Below are 10,522 nucleotides of genomic sequence, written 5' to 3' on the forward strand. Positions count from 1 at the left end.
GCTTGAAAGAAAGTAAAAATTTTCATTAATCATAATCTGAAAAATGGCATATGAATTTGATATGTTTTAAAGACATATCCAAAGTCCTAAGAAGAATAGAATTAATAAGAACGTGGCTAACTTATGCCAAACTCATATTCAATGTTGATGTCTTTACCAAGGATCGTTCACCTAATCAAGTAAAGAAACTCTAACTCCCCACAAGACTCTTAAATAACTTGTACTTAAGAACCTTAATTATAAACAATTAAAGGTTGTTTAATATAAATAAAAGTTTAGATTAAAATAATTTTGTAAAATATCAAGCCTTCACTTGATAAATTCACCAAATTCATAAAGAACAAAAGAAGAGAATTGACTCTAATATAAACAATATTCAACCAAACTTTACATAGAAATTCGTACTAGCTTATATAGGCCTTAGAAAAACCTAATTCTATAATAATAAGGAAGCCAATAACAATAAAACTATGAATAGAACTCCTACACTAAAAGGATAACTTAAAACAATTCTCCTACGTATTAAAAGACTTCTTCAAATGAAAAAATACTTCGAAAATTCGTCCAACCCTAGCCCACATATATAAACATGACATTTGGGCTTAAGTAACATTAATAAGCAGCCAATTCTTGAGTATTAGAATCCAATTAGCTTGACTTGTTTATTATGAGCTATTTGACTTGTTCGTGCCTCCATATATTAAATTAAGTTGATAAGCGTATCTTGAGGTCAATTGTCTTGATTAAGCCTAATCTCACTTGGACTTTAGATCTTCAACCCAAGCTTCAACTCTTGCTTCATGAACACTCCTAAAGCATCCTTGAACTTCTTCATGTGAGCTCTAGTCATTAATCCATCATATTTGAGTGGCTCATGTACAATCCTAGTTGGATTAGGATTTCTAGTTAGAGTAGGACTCCTCATGGGACTAAGATTCCTAGTGGAAGTAGGATTCCTAGTTGGAGTAGTACTCCTTATGGGACTAGGACTCCTAATTCAAGTAGGATTCCTAGTCGGAGTAGAATTCCTTGTGCTTGTAGGATTCGCATCAAGAACTCTTACTTAATTAATCTAATCTAATATGAGTTTCTTTATAAGCTTAGGAAACTTTAACATCTAACCAAATACGATACTAAGAGCTAAACAAAGCCTTCATAAACTTGGAATTTAAAAATATTAAACAAATCCCATTTAGCCTTTATAAACTTGGATTTTAAGAACATTAAACAAAGTCCATTCTTTATGAATTTGATTTGGACCAAATTCTATTGGACTTTCATTGTTAGCCCACTCTTGCATATAACCATTTAAGGACTTTTGAAGCTTCTTGGCCCTTGACCTTATAATTGGACCTTGTGGCACACTTAATGATCCTTCCTTGATTCTTTCTTCTTGCCCTTGTCAACAAGCCCAACCAAATCAACATCTTTAAGCCTTGGGCAATCTATATCATTCCTTCCTTCTTTAGGATGATTTGTCCTCGAATCAAACTCATCATCTACATCATAAGGACTCAAATGAGCAACATTAAATGTACCACTCACATTATAGTTACCTTGTAAATTAGTTTTCTAAGCATTGTCGTTGATCCTCTCAAGTACTTGAAACAGTCCATCACCCCTTGGACTTAGCTTTGGCTTTCTTTGATTTGGAAACCTTTCCTTGTGAAAATGCACCCAAACCCTAATTCCAATCACCAGGTTGGAACACCATTGGCCTTCTTCCTTTGTTAACCCTTTCGGCTACTCTAGTATTTTGCTTCTCAATCCTCTCTTTAACTTATTCATGTAGTCTTTTAACCAAATCTGCCTTAGAAGAACCATTAACACTAACAAGCTTGTTAAGAGGCAAAGGAACTATATTAATAAGAGTTAATGGATTAAAACCATAAACAATTTTAAATGGAGAACAATATTTAGTCCTATGAACAGCCCTACTATATCCAAACTCCACATATGGCAAAAGATCCTACCAAGATTGAAAATTCCTAGAATTTAAAGAATGAAGCAGTTGAATCAAAGTTCTATTAACAACTTCGATTTGTCCATATGTTTATCAATGGCAAGTAGTAGAAAATAATAATGCCTAACTTACCCCATAACACATGCCAAAATTGACTTAAGAATTTAACATCCCTATCACTTACAATGGTTCTTGAAACTCCATGCAATCGCAAACTTCCCTAAGAAGCAATTCAGCAATGTAAGTAACATCATCTATTTTATGGCATGGTATAAAGTGAGCCATCTTACTAAATCGATCCACAAGGACAAATATACTATGTCGGCCCTTCCTAGTCCTAGGCAATCTACGTACAAAATTCACAGATAAATCTGTACAAGGAATGATAAGCATCATACTACACATGTTTTCATGCCCGATTGTTCACATTTTTATGCATGATTATCCCGTTTTATGCTAGAATCACCTGTCTTTTGTTTCCCTTTTCGTTTCAGTCATTTTCGAAGGACACCATCAGTAATCGAGGGAAATACATGTGATTACGGAGCAAAATCCATCAAATTAGGCAAGAACATGCACCCCGAGGGTTGAGCACGGCCTGGACTCCGGCCGTGCTGAATTATCAAGAGGCTATCCCCAATCGTGCCATTTCAAAGACGACTTCAGTAGCCACCACGGCCTCCAAAGACGGCCTGTGGTGGATCAAGACCGGCTGGGCACGGCCTGTGGTGGCTCAAGACAACAGATTTCCACAGATTCAAAGATAGCCCGGACTCACGTCGAATCAACTATATAGGCGATTTTGAATTCTAATTGAAGAGGACGATTTTTGGACTCAATTCCAAGACACACACTTAATCAAATATTTCCTATACCTCAATTGTAGACCTGGAAAGATCAATTTTCATCAATTGAAGGGGGGATTCCACTTATTCCAACATCGAATTGAAGATCAAGACAAACTTTGGGAGCATTCAAGAGGCAACTAGGGTTTGAGATTTTGAATTTGCAAATTTAGGGTTTCTCATTCAAACTTGAAAGAGAAGGGTGTACATACCTTTAATTTGTTTTTCCTTATTTTGTTCTTTAATTGCTTTGACTATGAACATGAGCAGCTAGATCTTTTGAATCCATTAGGGTTCACCTTTGTTGATGGATTATGCTTAATTGTTAGTTTTTTATAATTATCATTCTTGCAACCTTCTTGCTATTCAGTAATAAAAGTTTGATGCAGTTAATTTGAGACGTTGGATTAATTGTTTATTAGGTTGTTTCTTGACATTGAGAAATGGTTGTTACAACTGGATTTTGAATAGTAAGGACTGGTAGTTAACACTTAGAGATGAGGTTGATTTACTCGCCGGATTAAGAACTAACAACTCTTAATAGTCTTAAATCATACTTAATGCTAATTTATAGTAATCTGATAGGAAGAGATTCCATTAGGTTAGTGCAGGTTTAGGAATCCGGTAAGCTCGAGAGAGAAACCGGGATTCAATTCAGGATTTAGGCACGGGTAAGCAAGATCGGTAATCCATAAAATTCATCTTTAGAATTCCATCACTTAGGCTCCCTTTTGGATTTATTTCTCTCTTTACAATTGTCTTTTAATTGTTCATTGTTGTCCTTCATTTACTTAATTGCACTCATAACCATTAGCTGGTATGTTAGAACTTTCACACCTTATTTCAGACTAGATAACATAGCAAGCAGTAGTAACTCTAGGTTCACCCGATCTCCAGGGATACGACCTTGATACTCACTAGTGCTAGGCTGCACTTGAGGTTCAACGCCTTAGGTGTAGGTTGCATAAAGAGCCCATCAGAGTTTTTGGCACCGCTGTCGGGAGTCAGAACGGTGAACTAGAGTGAATTGTTTTTGTGTTAATTTAGTCATTATTTGTTTTATTCATTTATTCTTTAATTTTATTATTATTTATTATTATATTATTTTTATTGATCGGTGGTTGTGTGGACTTTCGGTTTCGGATAGTTTATGACCGGGGAGCTCAAACTCGAATCTTATAGAGCCTCTATCTGATCCAGAACGATCCCTTAGACTCTTAAGGAAGAGGTTGCAATTAGAAGAGGAGGAGATTGAGGTTGAGGTACCTATGGATAGACTAGACACGATGGAAAACCATGACCCCCACGCCGATGAGGATCAGAGGACGATGTACGAGTTTGCTCGACCATCTTTGGATGGGACGAAAACTAGTATAGTCAGACCTGCTGTAGCGGCCAACAATTTTGAGATAAAGGCCAATGTTATCCAGATGATCCAACAAAGCGTGCAGTTTGGAGGATTGCCCAGCGAGGATCCCAATGCACATATCTCCAACTTTTTGGAGATTTGTGACACATTCAAAATAAATGGAACAACCGATAATGCCATTCGGTTGAGATTGTTTCCATTTTCCTTGAGGGACAGAGCAAAGAGATGGTTGCAATCTCTTCCACAACAGATGATCACTACCTGGAAGGCATTGGCCGAAAAATTTCTATATAAGTATTTTCCTCCCGCTAAAACTGTTAAACTTAGAAATGACATATCTTCTTTTATGCAGTTTGATGATGAAAGCATGTACGATGCATGGGAGAGATTTAAAGATCTTTTGAGATGCTGCCCACATCAGGATTGCTAGTGTGGATGCAGGTTCAGACCTTCTACAGCGGGTTGAACCTCGCAACGAGGCAGATGGTGGATGCTACAGCAGGTGGGGTGCTAAACAGTAAGACGCCCGAGCAAGCTCAGAACTTGATAGAGGAAATGGCCATGAACAACTATCAGTGGCAATCCTCTAGGAGCCGACCAAGAGGACAAGGAGTGGTTAACCAAGTGGACTCTACAGCAGCCTTGGCAGCTCAATTGGAGCTTCTAGCCAAGAAGATCGACCAACTCCAGATGCCGGTTCACGCAGTGAACGTTGGTCATGAAGTTTGTGGTGGCCCGCATTACAAAGGCGAATCGCATCATGGAGGTATGTTTGCTTCATCTTCTATTAGTTTTCCATCTAATTCTACTATATCTTCTGATGTTGAACAGGTTGATTATATGGGGAATGCCCTAAAATAATAGAATAACCCCTACAGCAATACATACAACCCTGGATGGTGCAATCACCCCAATTTCAGTTGGAGGAACAATAATGCCCAGGGTCCGCCAGGTTTCCAAAGACTTCATCAATGTACCACAGAATAACCACCGGGCTCGCACAAGCTCCTCCTCCCCAAGAAAAGAAGTCAAATTTAGAGGAGCTCATGATGAAGTTTGTGACATCTACAGAAACAAGATTCCAGCAGACTGATAGTGCACTTAGGAATCAGCAGGCCTCGATTCAGAACTTGGAGACTCAAATTGGCCAAATTTCTAAGATGCTTTCAGAGAGACCTTCAGGATCGCTCCCTAGCACTACAGAGTCAAACCCGAGGGAGCATTGCAAAGCTATCACCTTGCGTTCAGGTAAGAATTTGACTGGTTCTTCGCCTTTAGCTGATAAGGATAATACAATCGTGCAGGTCGAGCCAGCTAAGGAAGGACCAGACCTTGAGATGGTAGAGAATCAGAGAAAGAAAGAAGTGTAACACCCGGAATTTTTATATATTTAATAATGAGTTTTTATTTAAGTTAATTTTAGCTTCATTATTATTGGGTTTAATTTGAAATGATTTAATGAAAGATTTAATATTAATCAAATAAATGAGTTATTTTCTATACCCAATTAGTTTGAAATTTTAAGAAATTATTCAAGTAAATTATTTGAGAAATGATTATATTTTGGTTATTCAAAATTTTCCCAAATGCATATTTATATAAGTAAAATTATATATCGGAAAATTTTGGAAGAAATTATAAAGGATGTTTTTATAAAAGAATTTTGGGAGAATTGGTATTATAATTGATTAGTAGTATTAAATTTTAAGTTGGAAATTGATTATTTAATTTAATTGTGTATTAGGACTAAATTGGAAATTTATTTTGGAATAAGGATTGAAAGTATAATGTTATTTTTATGGGGTTTTAATGGAAATTTGTGAGCTTGGTATTTTTGTAAATAAATATGTCGGTCAAGGGTATTTTTGTAATTGTGTATTTTCAATAATTCGGATTTGGCCCAAATTAATTAGTTAAGGGCTTAATTGAAAGGCTAAAAAGAAGTTTGGGGGTTAAATTGGATTTCTGCAGGATGAAATTGTAAGTAATTAAGAAAGTTGAGGGACTAAGTTGTAATAAGGAAAAGTTCAGGGGTCAAATGTCGATATTGAAAGGAATGGAATCGGGGAGAGAGAAAGGAGATCGGGAGAGAGAGAGAGACTGCTGGCCGGGAAGGGAGGAAGGCGGGCGCGTTTGCCGGCGGCGGCTTGGCGCGGCCGCTGGCTTGAGCAGCTTGGCGCGGGCGGAGAACGACAATTCTGCGCGAAATCGCGCGAGGAGCAAGGCCAGAGGCTTTCCGTTCCCGGCCGGCCGAGTCGAGTGGCGATCGGCTCCCTCTCGGCAAGGGCTCTCTTTTGGCAAGCAACGCCTGTGGTGGCCGGAGACGAAGATCCGGTGGAGAGAGAAAGTAGGGGCAGCCGCGTTTTTCAACTTTTCCTATGAGCTCCCATGGAGGATGGACGATCGGAGGACGTATCCCGACTCTCCTCACCAAGCTTCGCGATGGCACCGGTTTTGTGGGGATCGGGCTTCGTTGGCAAATCGACTACCGAGATTGTCCGCAAATCTCTCCGGATGATCGGGTGTCGGATCGGAAAATCGAAAGGTGGATCGCCACGCCATCAGGAGTCCGATGGTGTGTTCGGATCGTCGATCGGACTCCCGGCCGAGGTAGTCGACCGAGCGATCGAGCGCCCTGTAATTTTCTTTGGCCCGTTAATTTTAGAAATTCTTGGTTTAATTGTGTCTATTGGATTATATTGAGTATTTATGATATTGTGAGTCAAAAATAATTGTCTGTCAGTTGCCTGCCTTGTGTGTTGTGCTGTGTGGCGGAGTCGGGAAATAGTGAAGTTTGGGGACCCGACTCCCTTTGTTTATATTGTTCGATATTTGAAGTGTTCTTCTGGCAGGTCCTGGACCCGTTTTTACGGGGGGTAATGTTCGTGTTGTAGGGGAGGTTCTGCCGAATTTTCGGTAGTTCTTGAGTCGAGGTTCTTAGACAGTCAGTCCTAGGAATCTAGACCTAGGATTAATGATCGATTGTTTCATCATTTTGATAAATTGTTTTCCGTGATTAGATGATCTGTCTGTTCGGCTCGCTCCAACTGAGGCACCGAAGCAGAGCTAGGAGGTCGCCCAATTCTGTGAGCTAAAGTCATTTAATCTTTGCGCTATTGCTAGTCTGATTTTAATATGCTATTTAGAATTTGTGCTTAATATGATTATTAGTATCGCAAAATAAATGATTTCACTTGATTATTAATATTTGAAATAATATAAATATTATTATTAGTATGTTATAATAAGATAAACGTTATTATTTTTTTCCCTCACAAATTGCACGTTGTTTTACCTTAAATCTTTAATCTTTATTTCGATATGTGTTGGTTGAGTTCATCAGATAATGATATTTATTATATGTGATGATTGCGAATTGGGAAATGTGGCTTGTAGAACATGCCGCCTGATGGGTTACATTAAGACCGCGTGCGCACCGGTAATGATCATGGACATAAGGTTATTATGGATTTGTTTGCCCCGATCGAGCATTGCTCTGGGTCGAGTTCGCTTGATTGCCGAGTTAAGGTCCCCGATCGAGCGATGCTCTCGGGCGCTCGGCTTATTTGGAATTCAAGTGTTCAGTCGGAGGTAAGGACCCCGATCGAGCTTGCTCTGGCCACCTTATTGGATTAAGAGAGCCAAAATGGCTGTTAGATTTTGGGGTTTAGGGTTCTACCGAGCCACTCGTCCCGTAAAAGTAAAAATATATTTTTATTTATTTATTTATTATGGTATGATTATAATATGGATTGTATTTACGTGCATGGTTGATATTTTGATTCGAATGATTAATATTTTATGTGAAGGAAATAGTAGGGTATGATTATAGTATGGTTTGATATACTGATTTGAATAATCTATGTTTTTTTTTTAGAAGAAGCAATAGTCTCTAGATTATTTGATTTTAACTCACTCTCGAGACTGACAGTCTCATTTTTACTGTTTTTCAGATTCGTGACTGTTAGTTCTCCCGCGACTCTTATTCAGTAACCCGACTCCTACATCATCGGGCGATGTATTTGATTTGGTATGTAAATTGGTAAATCTTAGATCCTCCGCAGTAGTAATAGTAGATGTATCAGTTGTAAATTTTCTGAGTTTCAGGTCTCGCCTAGTTTTTCTGGTAGACCGAAGTAATTTTGTAAAGTGTAACTATTAAGATGATTTGTGGTTTTAATAATATTAATTTGAGATGAGATTTGTTTAAATCAGTGAGTGTCAGGCTTACTATGGGTTTCGGTGGCCTTAAGCCTACCCATTCCCTAAGGCCACGGCCCACGGTGGGTCGTGATGTAAGACAGTAAAGAGCCTGTATGGAGCATCGGCCGGTACCATATCCTGCAAGGTTGAGACAGGATATGGTGGACAAGCAATACAGTAAGTTTCTTGACTTATTTAAGCAGCTGAAAATTAACTTACCTTTTGTTGAGGCAATTTCATAGATGCCGAAATACGCCAAGTTCTTAAAGGAGATTTTGAGCAACAAAAGGAAGTTGGAGGATCTTGGTCAGGTGGTGCTTAATGAGGAGTGTTCAGCTATTCTCCAGAACAAACTGCCACTCAAGCGACGAGATCCAGGGAGTTTTACTATCCCTTGTATGATTGGTGATTTATCAATTAGTGGTGCATTGACTGATTTAGGAGCCAGTATTAACTTAATGCCCACTAGTTTATTTGCCAAATTAGGGTTGCATGAGCCAAAGCCTACTAGGATGAGTGTTCAATTAGCAGATAGGACTGTTAAAATTCCTAGAGGTATTGTTGAAGATGTACTTGTAAAGGTAGATAAATTTATCTTTCCTATAGATTTTGTGGTAATGGATATGGAGGGTGATAGCACTGTGCCTCTTATCCTGGTAGGCCTTTCCTAGCTACATCGAGGGTCATATCGATGTAAGCGATGGAAAGCTTAAGCTTAGAGTTAATGATGAGACCATTACCTTTGACCCGGCCACTTCCATGAGACAACACCGGACTATGATAATACCGTATGTTCTATTGATGTGATTGATGATGTGGTTGAGTCCCATTTACAAGAAATTTTATGTTCGACCCTTTGCAAGTAGCATTAGTACGAGGGATGAGGAGGAGTTGTCCAACGAGCAAGTGTTGGAGCAACTCGCTTTATTGGCTTCCGAGCCGAGCTTGTCAACTGATCCCTATCTTTTCTTGACAGTCTAGGGTGCGGAAAGTAAAGACTTCATTCGAGGACCCACCAGTTTTAGAATCGGAAGGAGTTACCGAGCCACTTGGTTTATGCCTTCCTGGATGAAGAGAAGCGCTTACCAAGAATCATAGCGGTACCGATCTAACTCCTGAAGAACAAGCCATGCTGTTGGAAGTTCTAAGGAAGTACAAGAAGGCCTTTGCTTTCAATATAGCCGATATCCCGGGCATAAATCCAAGTTTCTGCTCTCATAAGATTTCATTGGGGACAGCCAGTCGGCTGCTCACCTCAAAGACGACTCAATCCGAACATGAAAGAAGTGGTAAAGAAGGAGGTAATTAAACTTCTTGATGCAGTTTGATATATCCCATTTCCGAAATGGGTTAGTCCCGCGTGCTGTACCCAAGAAAGGAGGCATCACAGTGGTAAGGAATGAGAAGGATGAGCTGATCCCGACTCGGACGGTAACAGGCTTCTGAGTTTGCATTGATTACCATAGGCTTAATGATGCAACTCGGAAGGACCACTTTCCTCTTCCTTTCATTGATCACATGATTGAACGTTTAGCAGGTCACATGTTTTATTGTTTTCTTGATGGCTTTTCAGGTTACTTTCAGATTCCTATTGCACCTGAGGACCAAGAGAAGACTACCTTCACCTGCCCTTATTGGACGTTTGCTTATAGACGGATGCCATTCGGACTGTGCAATGCACGAGCTACATTTCAGCGGTGCATGATGGCTATTTTTGAGGACATGATTGAGGAGTCTATGGAGGTATTTATGGATGACTTCTCTATTTTTGGTAATTCTTTCTCTCTTTGTTTGGCAAACCTTGAGCGCATGTTAGCTAGATGTATTGAGGCTAACTTGGTACTAAACTGGGAAAAATGTCATTTCATGGTGAGAGATGGGATTGTTTTAGGGCATAAGATCTCTCAGGCTGGGATGGAGGTGGATAGAGCTAAGGTAGAAGTAATATCTAAGCTACCTCCTCCTAGTTCATATAAGGTCAAGTAGGAGTTTTCGGGCCATGCAGGGTTTTATAGGAGATTTATTAGAGATTTTTCTAAGATTGCTAGGCCCCTCACTCAATTGTTAGTTAAGGATGTACCTTTTATTTTTGATGATGCATGCGTGGCGACTTTTGAGTTACTTAAGAACTTCTATTCAGCC

General features: G+C 39.2%; 1 non-coding gene across 1 annotated transcript; it reads right to left on the minus strand.

The window, feature by feature from the left end:
* Window positions 1–4,496: 4,496 nt before the first annotated feature.
* On the minus strand, window positions 4,497–4,602 carry LOC112535191. Its single transcript, XR_003079368.2, has one exon. It is a non-coding gene; the product is annotated as a small nucleolar RNA R71 (small nucleolar RNA).
* Between the last annotated feature and the right edge of the window lie 5,920 nt (window positions 4,603–10,522).

Source organism: Ricinus communis, chromosome 3 (assembly GCF_019578655.1).
Source record: "Ricinus communis isolate WT05 ecotype wild-type chromosome 3, ASM1957865v1, whole genome shotgun sequence".
NCBI classification, from domain to species: Eukaryota; Viridiplantae; Streptophyta; class Magnoliopsida; order Malpighiales; family Euphorbiaceae; genus Ricinus; species Ricinus communis.